The sequence below is a fragment of the Nicotiana tabacum genome, chromosome 6 (genome assembly GCF_000715075.1).
Source record: "Nicotiana tabacum cultivar K326 chromosome 6, ASM71507v2, whole genome shotgun sequence".
In the NCBI taxonomy this organism is placed as follows: domain Eukaryota; kingdom Viridiplantae; phylum Streptophyta; class Magnoliopsida; order Solanales; family Solanaceae; genus Nicotiana; species Nicotiana tabacum.
In genome coordinates, this window is record NC_134085.1 from 187,011,277 (window position 1) to 187,036,046 (window position 24,770).

The window sequence follows — 24,770 nt, forward strand, 5'->3', positions numbered from 1 at the left end:
AATAGCCTTGACACTTAGTTTCCAAAAGAAAAACAAAAATAAAATAAAATTTATTTACTTATTTTAGTATTTAAGTTGTAGGGTTGAATAAATATCAAATAATGTTTAAACTACTTTGATATAGCTCTTAATTTCTTTTAATATTTCATGGTTAAGCAAAAAAAAAAAAAAGATTAAACTAAATAAGAAACAAAGAAAAAATGAAAAAAAAAGTAAGTAATGAAGCAAAAATAGAACGGAAGAAGCAAAAGCAAGAAAGGAAAATTAAAGTGGCCCCATTTTCCCATCTTTCCTACAAAAACCACGTGCCCACCTAACAGAATTATTCCCTGACAACACACACCCACTCTTTTCCAACGGATTCCCTCTCTTCGTCTCTCTCTTATATATACAAGAAGACACTCAATAATACAGGGAGACAGAACAAAAGAGAAAGCTGGAGGAACGCCTAAAAAATCCATCAAATCCGTCGTTTACTCTAAACGATCCTCTCCAACATAAAAAAGGAACCGAATTCAAAAATCCATGGCTGCTCTTTCTTTGGCTTGAAGCAAACAACCGCAGCGCACAATGAGAGAGAGGAACCTAATTCCAAAGTAAAAAACAGAAAAAAGGAAGAGAGAGCCGATTCTCATCTGCTTCTTCTTCAGGAATCAAAAACCAAAAGAAGGATCCCTTTTTCGGATTCCCAAAAATTCCATTTAATCTTATAAATTTTTCTGCTCAAATCCAACGCCTCCTCTTCTCTTTGCCATGTTGATCAAAATTTTCCATCAATTCCATTGATTAGCTTCATTCCATTTTGAAGCAAGTCTTTATCGTATTTGGTTAACTTGAAGACAAAAGTTTGGAGCCGCATACTCCTTCTCTGAAACTCACTAATTTTCTAAAATCCTCGCACAACCCAACTCTTTCTCGAATTGGTTTTCAATTTTAAAAACAGAGGCGCTTTTCCTTTGCTCCGCCGAGGTAGCGAGTTTGGAGGTCCTTGGATTCCGGCGAAGTTCTTTGCATAAAGGTTCTTTCTTCCTTCTCTGTAATTTGTAAATTTTTTATGACGTTCTTCATTTTACTTTTTGTCTTTAGTTAGCAAAATCTTTCTTATTAAAACCGATTTCATCTTCTATTCATCTCAGTTGGACAGTTTCTCGCATTTGATATCATTTTATTTAAGGTTATCCCTAAATTCTAAATAAGTCCTGATGGATTTTTGAGTTAAGATTAAATTGACCATGATTACTATTATTTCTTGTAATTAGTACTATTTTTGGTCTATTAAAAGTAAATTTGGCAGATTTCTCCTCCTTGAATTTGTGTGTATTGATTGTTAGAATATTGATTGTTAGAAGAAAGTATTATGTAGGCATCTGTAGTAACTTCCACGTTCAGCTCATGTGTTGCTCGATGATATAATTCTGTTTCATGTTAGTCGTACATGATTTTAGATGAATTTTTTTATTTCGTTAGTTAGTTAAGTATACATTGATGAATGTGACGATCCGACCCGCCGTTTCATGAGTTACCGCTCCGTTTCCCTTATTTTAGCTTCTTTACGCTTCGTTATCCGTATTTTATGTGAACGGGATGATTAGTTCGAGTTCGGAGAGTATTTGGTAAGAAATGAGACACTTAGTCTCTTTTAAGAAGGCTTAAGTTGGAAAAGTCAACCGGACGTTGACTTATGTGTTAGAAGGCTCAGAAGTAAGTTCCGATGGTTCGGTTAGCTTCGGGAGGTGATTTGTGACTTAGGAGCGCGATCAGAATGGGTTTTGGAGTTGTAGAGAAGATTTAGGCTTGAATTGGCGAAGTTAGTATTTTGGCAATTTCTGGTTGATAGGTGAGATTTTGATCGGGGAGTCGTAATGGAATTCTGAGAGTTGCAGTAGCTTCTTTAGGTGATTTTGGATGTTTGTGCAAAATTTCAGATCATTCGGAGGTGTTTTGGTCGGGTTTTTGATCAAATGCGTATTTCGGAAGTTTTTAAGAAATTTAGGCTTGAATCCGATGTAATTTGATGGTTTTGGTGTTGATTGTGGTGTTTTGATGATTGGAAAAAGTTTAAATGATGTTTTAGGATGGGTTGGCACTTTTGGTTGAGGTACCGGGGGCCTCGGGTGATTTCGGATGGTCAATCGGACCAATCCTGGTTTTTGAAGTTGCAGATTTCAGCTGAGTGTTGCAGAACCTTTTTGTTCTCTACGATCGCAGGAGTGCAATTGCGATGGCATAGAAGGTTTGGGGAAGATCGTTCTGATTGCTCAATGCGATCGCGGAATAGGGTATGCGATCGCATAGGTTGAGGAGGTTGTTCATTGTGATCGCATGAGGAGTAATGCGATCGCGTAGTGTTAAATGGACCCGAGGTTCTGAGGGGTACTTTGCTCAATGCGATCGCGGAGTAGTGTATGCGATCGCGTAGGTTTGATTGGTGAAGCAGTGCGATCGCAGTTAAGGGGTCGCGTTCGCATATGACATTGGAGGCTTGGGAAATTTGAGCTATGCGATCGCAGAGGCTTGGATGCGATCGCATAGAGTAAAATCTGGGCTGACAGAAGGGTTTTAATAAACATTTCATCCGCGAACCAAACTCATTTTTCCACCATTTTTGAGCAACCTTGAGAGCTTTTGGACTGGAATTGAAAAGGTTTTGACAGGAAGTGATTGAAGGTAAGTCCTATGAACTAAATACATGATTATATTGTGAAATCATCCTTAAAATTCATGAAAATATAGTCAAATTGTAAGAAATTAGGGCTTGAAATTGAAATTCTAAATTTGGGATTTGAGGGGCCATTTGTGGTCCGATTTGAGAGATTTTTGTATGTATAGACTCGTGGCGAGATAAGGAACCCGATGACGTAAAAATTTCTGAGTTTCGAGACGTGGGCCCGGGGCTCGGGTTTTGCTAATTTCGGGATTTTTGATATTTTTCGAATGTTTTCGCTTGGGCTTTGTTCCCTTAGCACATTGTGACGTATTCGTTCTGATTTTGGATAGATTCGACGTGTGTAGAGGCCAATTCGAGGGGCAAAGGCGTCGCGAGCTAGAGAATTAGCCAGTTCGAGGTGAGTAATGGTTGTAAATGATGTCCTGAGGGTTTGGAACCCCGGATTTGCACATCGTAGTGCTATATTGAGGCAAGATACGTGCTGGATGATGAGCATGGGGTCTTTCACTACTGGGGATTGTGACTTGGTCCATCCCTATTGATGATTTTACCGAATATTTGACTGAAATTCATTTGTTATCATCATGATTTGGGCTGATTGCCATATTTGGGCTTCCTGCCAACTGTTTGAACCCTTCGGGGATTTTTATCACTGTTTCCTCACTGCTTGACTTATTATTTTAACTCAGTCCTGTTGATATCTACTGTTTTACAAGCTCAGCCACTTTTATTCAAATTTGAAACTTAAATGATGTTTCTACATCATGTTCTGGGCTGAGAACTACTGTTTTACTAATGCCCAAGGGGCTTGTGATGATTTTTGGACTAAGTGAGGCCGAGGGCCATATGTGAGGATATGCTGAGTGATATGAGGCCAAGGGCCTGAGATACTTTATATGCCACGAGGTGGCTTGAGTGATGTGAGGCCGAGTGCCGAGTGATGATGCCACGAGGTGGCTTGATATAGCGCTTGGGCCGTAAGGGGCCCCTCCGGAGTCTGCACACCCACAATGAGCGCGGGTACCCATTATGCTGAGTGATTGATATTATGCCCGATGGGCTGATATGAATGATTGTGAGGTAGCCCGAGGGGCTGATATGAGTGATTGTGAGGTAGCCCGAGGGGCTGATACTGTCCTGAGAGATTGATACTGAGCCTGGGAGGCTGATACTGTACTGAGAGTGAGCCCGAGGGGCTGATACTATGTTGAGCGATTGATACTGTGCCCGAGAGGCGGATTTCTACTTGTTATCTACCTGTTAATTTTACCGGTTTTACTTGTTTCAAAAGGAATATCATTTGATTCTTCACTGATTTACTACTTTTAGTGATTTTTATTGCTTGATATGGAATTGCTTTGTGCCTTTACGTGTTTTCATACTTTCAGCCATTATTTATAATTATTACTCACTGAGTCGGAGTACTCACATTACTCCCTGCACCATGTGTGCAGGTACAGGTATTCCTGAGGCATAGAGCGAGCTTTCCTGCCGTTCTGTTTTCATCGGAGTTATCGAGGTAGCTGCATGACGTTCGCAGACCCGATTTCTCCTTCTATCTCCACTTATTATTCCGCATTTTAGACATATTTCTGTATTAGATTGTTGAAACCTTGTATTAGAGGCTCAAACTTGTGACACCAGATCAGTGGGCTATTTTACAGAGATTTTTCGTGATTATGATTTCCGCACATTTCATCTGTTAAATTCATACTTCTATTTATATTAAATTGGTATTAAATCCCGAAAATTGGTATTGAATTGTAAAGAAAGAGGTTGTGAGATGTTAGTTGGTCGGGCTTGCCTAGCATTGTGTTGGGCACCATCACAGTCGGGTTTGGGGTCGTGATAATGAATAATTTGGGTTGGACATAGGTTTGAATTTGGTTGATATCATTGTTAGTGGCTTTAAATTTGTCTGGGCTCTTAGATTAAAATACATAATGAGGGCTAACCCATTTCTTCCATAATCCGTAAATGTTCAATGTATGATCTAAAATTAGCGGATTCAATATCTTCAAAATACTTTATTATTCATATCCATAATTCAATAGCCTTGCAATAATCTCGAAGTAGTTTACAAAAATAACTTATGAACATTCCTAATTTGTTTTAGTCAAGTAAAGCCCTTTGGAATAATTTAAGGTGTGTCATGCCAAATAAAATTCCTAAGTTCATGGCCCTCATATAATCAATAATAACTCTTTTAAAATCGGGGTATGCCATTAGTTGAATTTTCTATGGCCCTCGCAAACTTGAAAGTGCGTAGTTACTTTAGGCGCGCAGTTTAACTTAATTTCCTTAAACTCGGGTATGCATTTCATGTGACCCAACTCCAATTCTCAACAACGTTAAATAAAATGTGTCGTGGGCCGCGGGTGCATTTCATGTGGCGTGGTTCAAGACGTGTTTTAAATAACCTTGAATTTTCCTGATTAATTAAAAGCGGTTATAAAGTTAAAATTGCACCATAGATTAAAACATGTACTAAAATCAGATAATGAGCTGATTATAATAGTTGAGCGACCGTGCTAGAAACACGGAACTCGGGAATGCCTAACACCTTCTCCCGGGTTAACAGAATTCCTTACCCGGATTTCTGTGTTCGCGGACTGTAATACAGAGTCAATCTTTTCTTCGATTCGGGATTTGAACCGGTGACTTGGGACACCATAAATTATCCCAAGTGGCGACTCTGAATTTTTAATAAAAATAATCCCGTTTCGATTGTCACTTTAAAGTGGAAAAACTCCCTTATACCGCTTCCCTCGGGGGTGTGTAAAAAGGAGGTGTGACAACACCGAGGGACGTACGGCCCGATTCAACATAAAAGTAAATTATGCACTTCCAAGGGTCGAACGGCTCGAATAATAGATGCATCTATTACCCTTCTTGCGAATCACACGTGCTACGCGGTCAAATATAAATAAACTCATCAACAAGCAGACAATAATGTATATCTGAGGAGTAGTTATTCACAGGAATATTCAAATTCTCTTTTAAAAGACCAAGCAGATAATGTGCCTCTTACTAGCCTAATTTACCTTGATCAACATATTCATACGAATCCGAATTTATCATCAAGTTACAAGAATATCACATAAAGCATGCTTTTGGGTCCTAGACTACCCGGACTGAACATAATAGTAGCTACGCACGGACTCTCATCACCTAGTGTGTACGTAGCCCCCGCATATAATAGCAATTAGTTCAATTATCACACCTATGGGGACAATTCCCTCTTACAAGGTTAGAAAGGAGATTCACCTCGCTCCAAAGTGCACTTCCAATACCAAAAACGAACCCAAGCCCTCAATTCGGAGCCGAACGATCCCAAATTAGTTAAATAAGGTAGGAACTAGTCAATATAAACTCACAAGATTGAATTCTAGCTATTTAAGCAATTTTTCAACCTTTAACACAAGTTTCCTAATATTCGACCCCGGGCCCACGTGCACGGATTCTGAAATTTTCCGAAGGAAGTTGTTCTCTATAACCTAAGGATCAATAATATATGATTTCTAATCCATTTCATAACAAATTTCGTAGTTAAATCTAACTTTTGTTAAAACCCTAGGTTTTGCCCTAACCCCTTGATTTTACCTAAATACTAGTATTTAATCTACCTAAGACACAAGTATTAAACTAAGAATAGGTGGGATAAACTTACCTCAAGATGCTAGGTGGAAGTCTTCTCTCAAGAGCTCCCAAAATCGCAATTGGAGGAGTGCAAAGTGTCAGAAATGACTTAGAACCCGTATTAAATGAAGCTCATTGCTTCAACGATTTTCACATCTACGGTCAGGGGACCACATCTGCGGTCCCGCTTCTGCGAGGAAGAGACCGCATCTGCGAAAATAGGCCAAGCGGGCTGGGACCGCTTCTGCAGTCTTGAAGCCTCTTCTGCGGTTCCTGGCTTGGCCTGCGTTGGCCGCTTCTGCGATAGGAGGACCGCTTATGCGGTCTCACACCTGCGGTCAACCAACCGCAGGTGCGGTTATGACAGAAGCAGATGCTTCAGCACTTCTCAAAAATTCCAACCTCACTCGAGCTTCGTCCGATTGACGCTTGGGGCTCCCGGGCCCCACCCGAACATACCGACAAGTCTAAAATAACGAGACGGACCTACTCGAACCTTCGAAACACCTGAAACAACTCTAAATCTAAGAATCACCCCTTAAAACCAATTGAATCCAACTTATGAACTTCGAGTTCTTAATTTTCCTCTAACGAGCCGAAACGCACTTAAACTACTCAGATTGACACCAAATTTTGCGGGCAAGTCTTAAATGTTACTTTGGACCAGTACCAGGATCCAGAACCAACATACGAGCCCGATACCCATGGGATCAATCATTAATTAGTTTCTTTTAATCTTTAAAACTTCAAATTAACAATTACTAATAAAAATTCTTTACCCGGGCTAGGGACCTCAAATTTCGATTTCGGACATACGCCCATGTCCCATATTTTCTTACGGACCCTCCGAGATCGTCAAATCACGAATCCGGGTCCGTTTGCTCAAAATGTTGACCAAAGTCAAACTTAGCCTTTTTAAGAAAATCCTTAGGAATTAAATCAACATATTTTACTCCAAACTCTTCCAAATCTCGAATCAGCCATCCCCGCAATTCGTAAATTAGTTAAAGCAAGCGCGGGAAGTTTTATTTAAGGGAACGGGGTTCTAAAAGGCAAAATAACCAGTCGGGTCGTTACATTCTCCACCTCATAAACAAACGTTCATCCTCGAACAGACATAGAAAAGTACCTGAGCTGATGAATAAATGTGGATATCTACTCCACACGTCCTCCTCGGATCCCATGTCGCCTCCTCGACTGGTTGGCCCCTCCACTGGACCCTCAGCGTAGGAATTCTCTTGGACCTCAACTGGCGGTCCTGTCTGTCAATAATGGCCACTAGCTCCTCCTCATAATCCAAACTCTCATCCAGCTGAATAGTACTAAAGTCTAACACATGGGATAGGTCGGTGTGATACCTCCGAAGCATCGATACATGAAAAACCGGATGAACTCTCGATAAACTGGGGGCAAAGAAAGCTCGTAAGCAACCTTCCCAACTCGCCTCAATCCTCAAATGGGCCAATAAACCTTGGGCTCAACTTGCCCTTCTTCCCGAATCTCATAACACCCTTCATTGGCGAGACTTTCAAGAGGACCTTCTCGCCAACCATAAATGATACATCACGCATTTTCTGATCCGTGTAACTCTTCTGTCTGGACTAGCTGTGCGAAGCCTCTCCTGAATCAACTTTACCTTGTCCAATACATGTTATACTAAATTTGTACCGTATAACTTAGCCTCACCAGGCTCAAACCACCCGATAGGAGAACGACAACGTTGACCATATAAAGCCTCGTATGGAGCCATTTCTATGCTGGACTGATAGCTGTTGTTGTACGCAAACTCCGCCAAGGGCAAGAACTTGATCCCACTGCCCTCCAAAGTCAATCACACATGCTCTGAGCATGTACTCCAAAATTTGAATTGTTTGCTCGGACTGCCCGTCGGTCTGGGGATGGAATGCTGTGATAAGCTCTACATAGGTCCCCAACTCACTCTGAATAGCTCTCCAGAAATGGGAAGTGAACTGAGGGCCTCTATCTGATATGATGGAAACAGGCACACCGTGCAATCGGACTATCTCCCGAATGTAAATCTGAGCATACCTCTCTGTTGTATAAGTATTCGCCACTGGAATAAAGTGGGACAACTTGGTCAACCTGTCAACAATGACCCATACTGAATCAATCTTCCGCAAAGTCCGCGGAAACCCAACTACGAAATCCATGGTAATGCACTCCTACTTTCACTCTAGTATAGGCATCTGCTGAAGTAGGCCACCCGGCCTCTAGTGCTCATACTTGACCTGCTAGAAATTCAAACACCTAGCCACATACTCCACTATGTATTTCTTCATCCTCCGCCACCAATAATGTTGCCTCAAGTCACGATAAATTTTCGTAGCTCCCGGATGAATGGAATACCGCGAACTGTGTGCTTCCTCTAGAATTCTCTCCCTCAGACCATCTAACACTAGGAACACATAGATGAACCTGGAGTCACAAAACACCATCCTCGCCAATAGAAACCTCCTTGGTACCTTCCTGAATCACCGTCTCTCTGAGAACCGCCAAATGTGGATCATCGAACTACTGGGACTTGATCTGCCTCAATAATGAAGACTGAGCAACAACACATGCAAGGACTCGGCTGGGCTACGAAATGCCCAACCTCACAAGTCTGTTAGCCAAGGACTGAATATCCAAAGCTAGTGGTCTCTCCTCTGCTGGAATGAATGCCAAGCTACCCATACTCTCTGCCTTTCTGCTTAAGGCATCCACGACCATATTTGCCTTGCCTGGATGATAAAGAATGGTGATGTCATAATCCTTTAGTAACTCAAGCCACCTGCGTTGCCTCAAATTAAGATCCCTCTATTTAAAAAAATGTTGTAAGCTGTGATGATCCATATAAACCTCACATGGTACCCCATACAGATAATGCCTCCATATTTTAAGAGCATGAACGATTGCGTCCAACTCTAGATCGTGCACAGGATAATTCTTCTCATGAACCTTCAGCTGGCGCGACGTATAGGCAATAACCCACCCCTTCTGCATCAATACATATCCCAATCCAACACGTGAAGCGTCGCAATATACTGTATACATCCCTGAATCGGAAGGCAACACAAGGACAGGTGTTGTAGTCAAGGCTGTCTTGAGCTTCTGAAATCTCGCCTCACAATCATCGGACCAATGGAAAAGAGCACCCTTCTAGGTCAATCTAGTCAGAGGTGATGCAATAGATGAAAAGCCCTGCACGAATCGTCTGTAGTAACCTGCTAACCCTAGGAAACTCCTAATCTCAGTCACTGAAGTAGGACGTGACCAACTCTGAACTGCCTTAATCTTCTTGGGGTCCACCTTAATACCCTCTGCTGACACAATATGCCCCAATAATGCCACTGACTCTAGCCAGAACTCACACTTGGAGAACTTATCATATAGCTTCTGCTCTCGCAAGGTCTGAAGCACTACCCTCAAATGCTGCTCGTGCTCCACCAGGTTGCAGGAGAATATCAAGATGTCGTCAATGAAGACAATGACAAATGAATCAATGTAAGGCCTGAATACCCTGTTCCTCAAGTCTATGAATGTTGCTGGGTAGTCAAGCCAAATGACATCACCATGAACTCATAGTGGCTATATCTAGTCCGGAATGCAGTCTTCGGAACATCCGAGTCCCAAATCTTCAGCTAATGATACCCTAACCTCAAGTCAATCTTGGAGAACACCCTAGCACCATGCAACTAGTCGAACAAATTATTGATATGAGGCAACAGATACTTGTTCTTGATGGTGACTTTTTCCAACTAGCGGTAATCAATGCACATCCGTATAGTCCCATCCTTCTTCTTCACAAATAACACTGGTGCACCCCAAGGCGATACAATGGGTCTAACAAACCCCTTTGCTAACAACTCCTCAAGCTGCTCCTTCAATTCCTTCAACTCCTTTGGAGCCATACGGTACGGTGGGATAGATATAGGCTGGGTGCCTGGAGCCAAATCAATGCAGAAATCAATATCACGATTCGGTGGCATGCCAGGTAGATCAGAAGGAAACACATCGGCGAACTCTCGAACTACTGGAACTGAATCAATCGTTGGAAACTCTGCGATGGTGTCTCGAACATAAGCCAAATAAGCCAAACACCCCTTCTCGACCATTTGCCGAGCCTTCAGGAAAGAGATAACCCGACTAGATGTATCAACTATGGAACCCTTCCACTCCAACCTCGGCAACCCTGGCATCGCTAAAGTAATAATCTTGGCATGGCAATCTAGGACAGCGTGATACAGATATAACCAATCCATGCCCAGGATGATCTCAAAATCGATCATATCAAGCAACAAGAGATCTGCTCTAGTTTCGAAACCACGGAGTGTAACCATACAGGACCGGTAGATCTGATCTACAACCACAGAATCACCTACAAGAGTAGACACATGAACAAGAGTGCTCAAAGGCTCATGAGAAATAACCAGGAAATGAGCAAACAGAGATGATACATATGAATAAGTAGACCCGGGATCAAATAATACCGAAGCATCTCCACACGGAAATAATACCTATGATGATGGCATCTGAGGCCAATGCATGTGGCCTGGCCGAAAGGGCATAGAATCTGGCTGGAACACCGATTGGCTGGCCTCCACCGGACTGAGCAGTAGCTGGCTGACCTCTCCCTGCCTAGCCTCTACCTCTAGGACGGCCCCTACCCGTCTGCTCTCCACCTCTAGGTGGAGGGGCAACGGTGCTGAAATCATAGGTTGTTGACTCTGCTACACTGCCTTGCCCCAAAATCTGGGGCAGGTCCTCTTCATGTGACCCGAATTTTCCACACTCGTAGCACACTCTCGGTACCATAGCCTGCTGCCCTAAAGTTTGAGCCTGATGACCCGAATACCCACTGGAGGAACCCTGGATGGCTGGTGGGCGATATGAACTCTCTGTCATGGCACTAAAGTGAGCACTGGAAGAATCCTGATGACCAGAATACCCACCAGAAGAACCCTGAATAACTGGTGGCCGATATGAACTCTCCAGCATCGCACTGAAGTAAGGTCTCACTGGAGTACCTTGGGGAGGGGGTGGTGGTTCTAAATACGGGGGTCTGCTGGGCTAAGCCCTCCCGAAGTGACCTCTACCCCTAACTGGGGAGCCTCTGAACTCTCCCGAAAACCGGGCCCTCTTGTCCTGCTAAATCTGCTCTCTACCCCTCTGGCAATACCCCTCAATCCTGTGAGCAATATCTACCACTAGCTAATACTCAGTACCCATATCCACCTCTCGGGCCATGGCAGCTCGAATACTGGGGTGCAACCCCACAAAAAATCTCCACACTCTCTCTGCATCTATGGGAAGTATTATGAGTGCATGGCGAGACAAATCAGAAAACCTCGCCTCATAATCATTCATAGACATTTGACCCTGCTCAAGATGTTCAAACTGATACCGCAGTTCTTCCCTCTCAGAGGGTGGAATATACCTATCCAAGAATAACTGTGTGAACTGACCCTAAGTGGGGGGAGGGGAACTTGCTGGCCTGCCAAGAATATAAGACTGCCACCATCTACGGGCCTTGCCCTCTAGCTGAAAAGTAGTGAAGTCAACCCCATGCGAATCCAATATCCTCATGTTGTGTAGTCTGTCCCTGCACCTATCTATGAAGTCCTGTGCATCCTCATGACGCTCACCCCCGAAGATAGGAGGGTCAAGTCTAGTCCATCTGTCCAACAACTTCCGCGGGTCACCGTCCGCAGCTGGTCTGGGCTGGGGCGCCACTGCAGCAACTGGCTGGGCCCTATCTGCAAGTAGTGCACCCGGAGTGTGATACACTGCAGCTACATGTCCAGGAGCCTGAGCAGTAGGGGTTTGTGCTCCCCCTCCTGCCTGTGATGTAGATGGATCTGCTGGAAATAAACTAGCCTTAGTCATAGAATCCATGAACCATAGTATACGACCCATGACCTCCTGGAATCCCGGTGCTGTCATAAAGACCGCGGGGGTAGGCTCATCTGCGGGCACTTCGCCCTGCTCCTCAGTGATAGGATCTCCCGCCGGATCTGCTGGTGGTACTACTAGGATAACTCTGGGACGCCCTCGTCCCCTACCTCGGGCCGGTGCCCTCCCCCAGCCTCTGCCTTGGCCTCTAGCAATGGGGGGAGCAGCTCCGCCCGGGTCTAGAACATCAGTCGTGTGTGTCCTCACCATCTGTGAGAAAATAGAAGAGGGGAAATTTAGCATAAAAACCACTGTACGATAGGAAATGAGTAAAGAGTAGTTTTGTCTAATACCCTATAGCCTCTCGAAGATAAATACAAACGTCTCTGTACCAATCCGCAAGACTCTATTAGTTTTGCCCATGACTTGTGAGACCTACATGAACCTAGTGCTCTAATACCATGTTGTCACGACCCATTTTCATAATAGGTTATGATGGCGCCCAACACCATTGCCGGGCAAGCCAACGCGGAAATACTAGATAGGTTCTCATTTACTTTTACCCAAAATAATTGCAATGACTTCTTAAGTTGAACTAAAAATCATAAATGATAATTAAAGCCGAAATAATCATACAATCCCAAAATAATAGTCTACTAATGTGTGTGCCAAGACCTGGTGTCACAAGTTGTGGGCAACTAGTAGAATATACAAAACAATCACACTATCCTACTGTCCGAAACAGAATAGACAACAAAAATACATAAGAGAGACTTCTTTAGGCTGCGGAACGGCATGGGAAAGAGAACAGCTCACCATAGAAGTCTCGAAATCCGCTCAGGGATGCGCACCAGACTGATAGCCAGAGACATCTACCTCAAATCCTGTACAATTAAGTACAGAAGTGTAGTATGAGTACATAAACAATATGTACCCAGTAAGTATCCCATCTAATCTCGAAGAGGTAGAGATGAGAGGTCGACTTGATACTTACTAGAGTCAAATAATATGAGAAAGAATTTATAATAAGCATGGATAGCACAATTAATTAACATTTTATGGCAAGGAAGAACAGTTCTTTCTCCAGATAATATCATGGGTATCCATTTACGTTTCAAGGCATATATGAAGTTCAGTCCATAGAAAACACTAAATAAAACACGCGCAAGTAACACCGAGGGACGTACGGTCCGATCTAATATAAAAGTAAATTGTGCACTGCCGAGGGTCGAACGGCTCAAACCATAGATGCATCTATTACCCCGCTCGCGAATCACACGTGCGACGCGGTCAAATATAAATAAACTCATCAACAAGCAGACGATAATGTATATTTGAGGAGTAGTTATTCACAGGAATATTCAAATTCTCATTTAAAAGACCAAACAGATAAGGTGCCTCTTACTAGCCTTATTTACCTTGATCAACATATTCATATGAATCCGAATTTATCATCAAGTTACAAGAATATCACATAGAGCATGCTTTTGGGTCCTAAACTACCCGGACATAACATAATAGTAGCTATGCACGAACTCTCGTCACCTAGTGCATACGTAGCCCCCGCATATAATAGAAACTAGTTCAATTATCACACCTATGAGGACAGTTCCCTCTTACAAGGTTAGAAAGGAGACTCACCTCGCTCCAAAGTGCACTTTCAATACCAAGAACGAACGCAAGCCCTCAATTCGGAGCCGAACGATCCCAAACTAGTTAAATGAGGTAGGAACTAGTCAATATAAATTCACAAGATCGAATTCTAGCTATTTAAGAAATTTTCCAACCTTTAACACAAGTTTCCTAAAATTCGACCCCAAGCCCACGTGCCTGGATTTCGAAATTTTTCGAAGGAAGTTGTTCTCTATAACCTAAGGATTAAAATATATGATTTCTAATCCATTTCATAACAAATTTCGTAGTTAAATCTAACTTTTGTTAAAACCCTAGGTTTTGCCCTAACCCCTTGATTTTACCTAAATACTAGTGTTTAATCTACCTAAGACACAAGTATTAAACTAAGAATAGGTGGGATAAACTTACCTCAAGATGCTAGGTGGAAGTCTTTTCTCAAGAGCTCCTAAAATCTCCAATGGAGGAGTGCAAAGTGTCAAAAATGACTTAGAACCCGTATTAAATGAAGCTCACCGCTTCAGCGATTTTCAAATATGTGGAGGGGACCGCATCTGCGGTCCTGCTTCTGCAAGGAAGAGACCACATCTGCAAAAATGGGCCAAGCAGGCTGGGACCGCTTCTGCGGTCTTGAAGCCACTTATGCGGCTTGAGAGCAGCTTCTGCAATTCTTGGCCTGGCCTGCCTTGGCCGCTTCTGCGATAGGAGGACCGCTTCTGCGGTCTCGCACCTGCGGTTGGCAGATGCTTCAGCACTTCTCAAAAATTCCAACTTCACTCGAGCCTCGTCCGATTGACGCTCGGGGCTCTCGGGCCCCGCCCGAATATACCGACAAGTCTTAAATCACGAGACGGACCTACTCGAACCTTTGGAACACCCGAAATAATGCTAAATATAAGAATCACCCCTTAAAACCAATTGAATCAAACTTATGAACTTCAAGTTCTTAATTTTCCTCTAACGAGCCGAAACGCACTTAAACTACTAGGATTGACACCAAATTTTGCGGGCAAGTCTTAAATGTTACTTTGGACCTGTATCGGGCTCCGGAACCAACATAAGAGCCCAATACCCATGAGATCAATCATTAATTAGTTTCTTTTAATCTTTAAAACTTCAGATTAATAATTTCTAATAAAAATTCATTACCCAGGCTAGGGATCTCGGATTTCGATTCCGGTCATATGCGCAGGTCCCATATTTTTCTACGGATCCTCTGGGACCGTCAAATCACGGATCCGGATCCGTTTGCTCAAAATGTTGACTAAAGTCAAACTTAGCCTTTTTAAGAAAATCGTTAGGAATTAAATGAGCATATTTCACTCCAACTCTTCCAAATCCCTAACCAGCCATCCTCGCAAGTCGTAATTTAGTTAAAGCAAGCGCGAGAAGTTTTATTTAAGGGAACATGGTTCTAAAAGGCAAAACGACCAGTCGGGTCGTTACAATAGTGTTCAATGTTCAAACATCACTCCCATTCAATAAAGGCATATCATGTCTATTAATGTTCTCCCACTACTTAAATGCAATGGAACGTCAATTCTGACGTGTGGGTCTTGATGTTCTTGAACATCTAGTTATTTTTTTTCCCAGTTCCTGTAAAAATAGTTTACTTCTAGGAACATGTTTTATTAAATAGTCCTTATCTAGAAAAATGTATTTGTTTTAACAATTGCCTTATTTTCTTTAGGACAATAAAATAAAACTCCATTCATTTTTTTGGATATTCAATAAATATGCACCTATCCATTCTTAGTTCCAACTTACGTATCCGCTTTTCCGTTTAGCACATATGCGGGACAATCCTATATCTGAACATGCCACAGACTGAGCTTACATTCAATCCACTGTTCTATAGATGTCCCAGATACTAACTTAGAAGGAACGAAATTTAGAATGTAATTTGCAGTTTCCAAGAAATATTCCAAACACAAATAAAGCAAATCTGAATAACACATCATTAATCTATCCATGTCCAAAAGAGACTTATTTCTTCTTTCTACTACACAACTCTATTATGGAGTTTATGGTGTAGTCAATTGGGATGTAATCCTTTATTCTGATAAGTAACAAAAGAACTCTTTAGAGAGGTGCTCGCCACTACAATCAAATTGCAGTAACTTAATATATTTCCTTAGTGCTTCTCCATTCCAAGTCTTAAAATCTTGAATTACTTAATTCATTAAAACTTACGGTGCATAAAATAAATATATTAATATTTTGAGTAATCATTTATGAACGTCACAAAAATACTCAAAACTATCTCTTACCAGTATGTTCATTTAACCATACAAATCAGAAGGGACTCATTCTAACTTATCACTAGTTTTATTTCCTTTTGAAGGGAAACAACCTTTAGTCAAATTTCCTTCCAAACAGGATCTACAAGTTGATAATGCCCCTACTTTCAATGAATCTTAAGGTCCATCCTTGACCAACTTGAAATCCTATTCAGATTAATATGACTTGGACAAAAGTGCACAAATAAGTTTTACTCAATTTTGAAGAACATATTCTCTTATGAGGTAGACTAATATTGTTCTATTCAAGAGAGACATTAATATACAATAAAAAGGTCATGCATTCATGTACCACAAGAGATAAATGTTTATCAAACTCAATAACTCAAGAGTTATTCGCAATATAAAACAAATATCCATCTCTTATTTTGCCCAAAAATCGGAATTAAATTCCTTCTAACAAAAAGTACATATATTGCATCGTTTAAATTAATGTCTTATCACTAAAAGAAAATTTTAACAAGTAATACGACAAATTGCATAAAATCATCGTAGGGTTGAGATAAAAATATTAAATAGATCATAATAAGTCAAAACACTGAAAATTAAAATTCAGACTGCATTCAATATTTACATACATACATGCATCTCGAATAATAAATTTTGATGGGAAAAGAATCATTGATGCAAAGTATATTATATAATGCAAGAATTATACAATCCAAAAATAAGTAGAACCAACTCAGATGGAGAGTGTACTATTATTTTCAGTCAATTGTATATAACTTTATAGTACAAAATTTTTAAACACAATACACATATATGTCATGCATCTTGAATAGCAATTTCGATGGAAAAAGAACTACTCATGCAACATACATATGTAATGCCATATTATTCACTCCAATAATTAAAACAGACCCAACTTAGATGGAGAGTATACTTTTAATTTAAGTCAAGTGAACATCATAATTAATAGCTCTAGTTCCATTGACCCAACATGTATACTCAGATGGAGAGTAAGTACATGATATCAATTACTAGTACTTCACCTAGTGAGTTTACAATAAATTTATCCGATATGGAGGAAGACCTAAAGTCAACGCGTAAATTTATTACTCACTTGAAATTAATAGTGGAAGACCGTAGAAATATATTTCTATTACCACTCAATCATGATTGTATTTGAGTTACAAAATTGATTCAACCCTTTAAACTCAGATAGAGAGTTAATACAGGTTATCAATAACTAGTAACTATATCCAGTGAGTTTATAATAAATTTATTTGATATGGAGGAAGACCTAATGTCAACACGTAAATTTATTATTTAACTATAAAAAAAATGGAGACCATAGGAGTTAATTCCTATCACCACTTTATCACAACCACGATCTTTTCTCCGAGGATTAAATTTCATAATTAAAAAAATGTTCAATACCCAATTTAAATAGTCTTAAAACGCTAAAATTAACGTTTTTCACTATATAGCAGTGAGTATTTTTCACTGGGCTATTTCCAATAAACTTACCAAATTTCAGATCAATCGGAGATAGTTAAAATCACAATCTCCAAAAATTGCCCAAATTTGGAAAATTACCATTTTAAGCATTTTTTTAAGAATTTAAAATATAACCTACATTCTTATCATATACCAATTCATGTCAAATCAGCATGCGTTATCATGTTACAGATTAGACATAAATAAAATGATAGAAATAATTACTTTTCGTATGTAAATCATATTTTAATCCATCAAACCTCCAAAAAAACTCATCTAAACGATCTCGAATCGTCAAAATACGATGTGATTCACTGCATAGCACTGAGTTCTTCTTAACTGATTATTTCCGATGATCCTACCAAATTTCAAGTAATTCGGAGATCGTGAAATTCATGATCGCCAAAAACTTGACCAAATTCGAATAAATTATTTTTGGTGTAGTTAGGATTAAATCCACGTGATTTGCATTCTTGCTATATATCATATCAAGTTAAATCATCATGTTTCAGATTTAACACAAATATAGCCGATATATAAAGAATAATTTTTCATATCTATAACAAATTCAATTTAATAAACTGCTTGAAAAACCATCTAAACGACCTAAGAATGCCGAAAACAACATAATTCACTGCATAGCAGTGAGTTTTTCTTACTAGATCGTTTTCGATGAACCTACCAAGTTTTAGGTCAATCGGAGTCCGTCAAATTCATGAACACCAACTTGTAACCAAACTCAGAGAACAACCGTTTTAAGTAGTTTCATGAATTAAAATAAATATGATATTGATTTCTATTTTCCTTATAATTATACTATGAGCTCAAAGCATATATTATGTTCTTCCTATTTCTAGGATACATAATATCTCCTTTTGCAATAAATTATCCTTTTATTAAATACACAAGAACCTAAGATATTATATTTTCTCCTGTCTGGCAAAAAACTTAATATCTCTTCTCATGGGTAGAGTTGGTATCACTAGTACCTAAAGATAAAACTCTTTTCTAGTTAAGAACCTCCACCACTAATGTAGATTTATCAAGGATACTTTTCACATGATACATTAAACAGATTTTAATGACTCAAATAAATAGACCATTTTGTGGATCCTACTTATTAATCATAATGCTCAATCCATAAATAGACACAATTTCACATGTACAAATTTATTAAGAATTTTTCATGAGTTCAAATAAACAAACCACTTTAGTGGTAACTACTTATTACTCACAAAATTCTTAATTTACGACTGAAGATACATGTAGCTCATAAAATTATTTTATGGCAGATTATGGACCACAACTTAAAAGCCATGCCAATAATATAAAACTCATATAGAATACCGTCATATTTCACTTAATTACAACCTCCAACCAGAGAACACAATATTTCATCGAAAATCCAAGACTAGTAATCACGCAGGGCAGGAAAACATAGACTAAAATTTGAGAATTTGTGCATAAAACAAATATGCCAAACACTCCCATCATTAGTCATCCAGGATATCAAACAAAGAATTTCACTTTCTTACAAAATAATTATATCATCACACAATATCAATTATACCTTGTAAGACCTAGTCAATAAAATCATACACCTCTATTATTGAATTTAATTTAACAACATGTCTATTTACTAATAGCCAATTTGTAAATCAATTATATCACCAGTATTTAATCATGGAGACTTTGGGGAGACACCCCACCACCATTGAATTAAAAACGAATTAATATTATTAAAAAATAACTTTCAAAAAATAGAAAAACGTCCAAAATACAGTCCAAACAACCTCAAAACGCCAAAAAATACCATGATTCACTGCAAAAGCAGTGTGTTTTTCTCACCACGTCGTTTTCGATGGACCCACCAAATTTCAGCTCAATCAAAGTCCGTCAAGTTCGCTGACCTCCGAAAATATCGGCAATTCGGTCAAAATCAGGTTTTGGTTTTTCTAGGGTTTACCCAAAAAATTCAGATAATCTCAATTAAGTATCAATAAAAAATAGATATCTCATGATTACAAGAATAATTCAAAATTTTGCACAGTTAATTCACAAAATAGCAGTGTAGTTTTTCAATAGTTAATTCACAAAACAGCAGTGCAGTTTTCTAGAAAATCACATATACATATAATTCAAAAATGCACATAAACACGATATTCTTGTTTCATGAAAAACTTAGTTATCTAATTAGATGTGAGTGAGCTCTTATACCAATTGATGGATTATTATATGCAGCGAAAGCAATCCCAGTATCAAAATCACATGTAATCTAGACAACTAGTGTATACGGGTTTTACGGGTTACCTCTTGAAGCGTGAACATAACTCTTCTATCATGTCAGCCTTCAGTTCCATAACTTCTCAATGGAATCTCCATCACCTGCACAATCGTGATCCTCGAACGTTCCACAGTCTTCTACTGTGTTACCCAAATAATATCCGAAAATAGCAATTTCGTGTGGGTGAAATTTTCTATGAAAAAGGTTAAAAATTTCGGCCACCATTTCTATCTTCTCTAGGTGGAAAACCTTATGCATTTATAGCACAGTTTTAAGGGTTAAAATCCTTTTTCAGAACCTGTTTGGTTTTCTTTTCCACCAGAAAAAAGATTCCTTTATTTTCTATTATTTAGGCACAGTAGGGACCACCGAATTTACTTAACAAGGCTTCTAATTATGGAATTAATTTGTAATTTTCGAAATTAATATTCACCATAATTAATTACGAATTATTCCACTAAAAATTCGTAATTGCACTCCTTATTCAATTTTAAAATTCATCCATTAAATCTTATTTAACTCCCCATATTAAGATTCAGATACTAATCAATTAAATTAAATTACTGGCGATTTAATTTATTGATTATTTCCTTTAGACTTTCGCTTAACGTATTTCATGTGTCGGATACAAAATCCACCAGTCGGGTTTACACATGAAAACTTATAAGCATTTATAAAGGTGTATCATCAATCTCTAAACCGAGATATGGATTCCATTAACTAACTATTATTTCGCCAATGTACATTATTATTATCCAATTTACCAGGCATATTGACCCATGAAAGAATCTCGCCCTTTAATAAATCAAAATAATAATAATGTACATAGCTAATAATAATTATATCAAGATTAAGAGTATAAGTACATTTAATGGCTAGAAAGTTTATTTTATTAAGTCAGTATAAAATACTTATCTCTACTTGGTCCGTTCAATACATACAAAATGTACTAGCACAAGAAGTTAGAATTAAACCATTCCCATAATCAAGATAAATTATATTTAATCTTGTGCTGCAATCATCCATGATGTTTGTCCAATTCCATCATTAGATTGTGAACTCAAACTTTATACTTATAAGAATCGATGATTTAATCTTCCGTGTATAAGCTAAACTCTATACACTAAATCATCTACTATATAAGCAAAGGACATAGAATAATATATGATCTATTTAAAACTTTATTAAAACTGAATAAAAAATTATTTCAAAATAAAGAATATATCTAAACCAAACCCATGGTTAATAGTATATATCCCAATAATCTCCCACTTAGACTTTTAACCATGACAATTATTAGAATATACTATATCCAAATGCATGGTTAATAGTATATGCCCCAATAGTTACATAATATTCATTAAGATGTTCCTCTTTCAATTAAACACTATAAAAAAATTACAACTAATATTAAAGCTCCTCTAATAAATCTAAGTAATTAAACAATAGTCAAATCCGTAAACAACAACTCAGTCACCAAATCATGTCAAACCCCAAGATAAACTACTCCATAATCATAGAGGAAGTCTGTAACGACCCGACCGGTCGTTTTGAGCTCTAGCGTGTTGTTCAGCAGTTTGAGGCCATGAGTAGCTTCACTTTAGGTATTATGACTTTTGTGCACGGTCGTAATTGAATTCCGGGGAATTCGGAGTTGATTTGGAAAGGGAATTCCCATTTCGGAAGCTTTAAGTTGAAAGAATTAGTAAGATTGGATTTCTGAGTAAACGACCTCGGAATCGGGATTCGAAGGTTCCAGCAGGTTCGTATAATGATTTCGGACTTGGGCGTATGTCCGGATCGGGTTTTGGAAGACCCGGGAACGTTTTGGCGCCTATTGTGGAAGTTAGTAATTTGGAGGAATTTCATAAGTTTGGGTTGAAGTGCATTTCAGGGTTATCAATGTCCGTTTGGGATTCTGAGTATAGGAATAGCTCCGTATGGTGATTCTGGAGTTGGGAACGCGATCGGAAGTGAGTTCGGAGGTCCGTAGGTTATTTTAGAGTCATTTGGCTAAAGATAGAAATTTGAAGGGTTTTGAGAAGTTTGACCGGAAGTGGACTTTTTGATACTGGGGTCGGAATCCAGTTCCGGAAATTGGAGTAGGTCCATAATGTCAAATATGACTTGTGTACAAAATTTGAGGTCAATCAGACGTGATTTGATAGGTTTCGTCATCGAATGTAGAAGTTTGAAATTCTAAAGTTCCTTAAGCTTGGATTGGGGGTCGATTCATGATTTTTGCGTTATGATTTGAGGCCTCGGGCAAGTCCGTAATGTGTTTTGGGACTGGTTGGGGTCCCGGGGGGCCTCGGGTGAATTTCGGGTGATTAAAGGATTGACTTGGGGTTTGAAAGAATAGCTTAAGCAACTGATATCTCGTACAACCGCACCTGCAAAGTTTTGGCCGCAGATGCGGTGGTGAAGGGTGAAGGATGGGACCGCAGATGCGGTCAGGTCACCGCAAAAGCAGGACCGCACCTGCGGAAGAAGGAGCGTAGAATCGAAAATGGGATGGGATCCCCGGACCGCATAAGCGGCAATTGGTCCGCACCTGCGGGACCGCAGAAGCGGTCAAGAGACCGCAGGTGCGAAAGGACTGGAGGCAGTGAGCTCTCTTTAAAAATCGAGTTTTGGTTCATTTTCACTTCGGTTTGGATGATTTTGGAGCTTTCGGAAGAGAGATTTTCTTCATCTATGTCAAGGTAAGTTGTTCCCATTCATTAGACGTTAAATACATGGTTTTGTTACGGATTTGAGCATGAAAATTTGTAGAAACTTGGGGTTTGAGGGAAAACCTAGAAAATTGATGCTCTTGGATTTTGACCACGATTTTGGGTATGAAATTAAGAGAAAATCATATAGTTGAGTTCGTGAGTTCATGGGTAAACTTTATCTTCAAAAAATTTAGGAATCTAGGCACGTGGGGCCCGAGGGCAATTTTGTCAACTTTTCGATCAGGGTTAAGAATTGTTATAAATTAGATTGTAATGAGTAATTGAACATATACTAATGGATTTGCATAATTATTGGCTAGTTTTGGAGCATTGTGCATCAATTCGAGTCTTCGGAAGGGCGTGGAATGCCGGTTATGGATCTTCCGAGCGAGGTGAGTCTCCTTTCTAACCTTGTAAGAGGGCATTGTCCCCATAGGTGAGGTAATTGGTTATGTGCTCCTATTTGTGGGGGCTACGTACGCACGAGGTGACGAGAGTCCGTGCGTAGCTACTATTATGCTATTGTCCGGGTGGTCTAAGACCCAAAAGCATGATGTACTTGGAAATATTTGTAATCTTATTGACGATTTGAATTGCTTAAATTCTATCGAATTGGTAAATGAATATCTAAAAGGATTAAACTTCATTTTTCTTAAACCGTTAAAAAGGGAGAATTTGGATTTTCCTTGGATAGTTGTTCCCTAATGAAGTCTTGATTAACTGTTTGAATATATGATTCTATGTGTACCTGTGTCGCATGTATAATTTGCGAGCAGGGTTTTTGTTTATTTTATGTTGACCTCGTCGCGTGGATGATTCGTGAGCGGTAATAGATGCATCTATGGTTCGCGTCATTCAACCCTCAGCAATGCACATTTTACATTTACGTTGATTAGGTTGTACGACCTCGACATGATATGTGCATGCTTATATTGTTTGCTCTGAGAATTTTGAAGTTCTTATTTCCTCTTCCCGGTTTGAGAATATTTGTATAAACGATGAAAAGGAATTTGAAAAATTTCTATAAAAGAAAGAATTTCTTACCTACTTCATTCCATTGAACTACAATCATGTTTATAAAAATTACCGATTTACTATATTATTGAGATAACATTATTAGACCACTAGTAAGTGTTGAAGTCGACCTCTCATCTCTACTTCTTCGAGATTAGACGGGATACACATTGGGTACACGTTGTTTTCGTACTCATACTACACTTGCTGTGCATTTTTGTTGCACAGGTTCATATGTGGCTAGTGGCTTAGCAACATGGTTGATACGGAGACTTAGGTGAGCTGCATTATCGAGACGACCCGCAGCCAGCAGAGTCCCCTTCAGAGTATTTTACTGTGCTTTTCATATCTGTCCACTTTGTATTCCGGACATTTACTGTATTTTATTTCATTCCCTAGTAAATGCTCATGCACTTGTGATACCGGGTTCTGGGATGATTATGGGGTATCTTGTATTAACTTCTTAACATTCATATTTGATTTGAAACGATTATCCTTTACTGGTAAAATTGAAGGAAAATCATAGTTTTTCAAAATTATTAAAACAAGAATTTATATAAGTATTTTGGTTGGCTTGCCTGACAGTAGTTTCCGGCGCCATCACGACCCTTAGTAGATTTTGGATCGTGACAAAGTCATCACAAATATAATTAAAGAGTAAGAAAATATCAATCTAACGTTACAATTCAAACTCCCGTATTGAACTGATAAAAAGATGATAAAATCTTATGTCTTGTAGCCTCCCATGTTCCCCAAAAGCTTCCAAGGTCAAAAGTCCTCTAAAGATCATGTTTTTGGTGTATTTATATCATGTAGGAGTGGGCCCGGACAAAATTATCCTTTTCAAACCAAAATAGAAAAAATACTCTGTAAAATTTAGGTGCGGCGCATGGCGCACTGGAGCCTGGAGCAAAGTACCATCTCCAAGCTACAACATTTTTTTGAATTTATCATTGTATAGGGTTTTGGGTTGCCAATTAGGCACTCAATTATAAGAGTATTTAGAATTTAAAATTTATGTGTTCATACAGTAAACTCAAGTTAATATACATTAATAATTAAATTTATAGTTAAATATTTATAAATATTTAATAAAATCTTAATACATATACAAAGTACGAATAAAAATTACTATTGAATTTACGTGAATCATAAGAAGTATGGTTCGTCTATGCGCCCGAAGG

At 39.2% G+C, this 24,770-nt stretch overlaps 1 long non-coding RNA gene across 1 annotated transcript; it reads left to right on the forward strand.

Annotated features, from left to right (window-relative positions):
• The first annotated feature begins 132 nt into the window (after nt 1-132).
• On the forward strand, nt 133-4,561 carry LOC142182163 (uncharacterized). The gene is made up of 2 exons (XR_012711065.1): nt 133-1,018; nt 4,123-4,561. It is a non-coding gene; the product is annotated as an uncharacterized LOC142182163 (long non-coding RNA).
• The last annotated feature ends 20,209 nt before the right edge of the window (nt 4,562-24,770 follow it).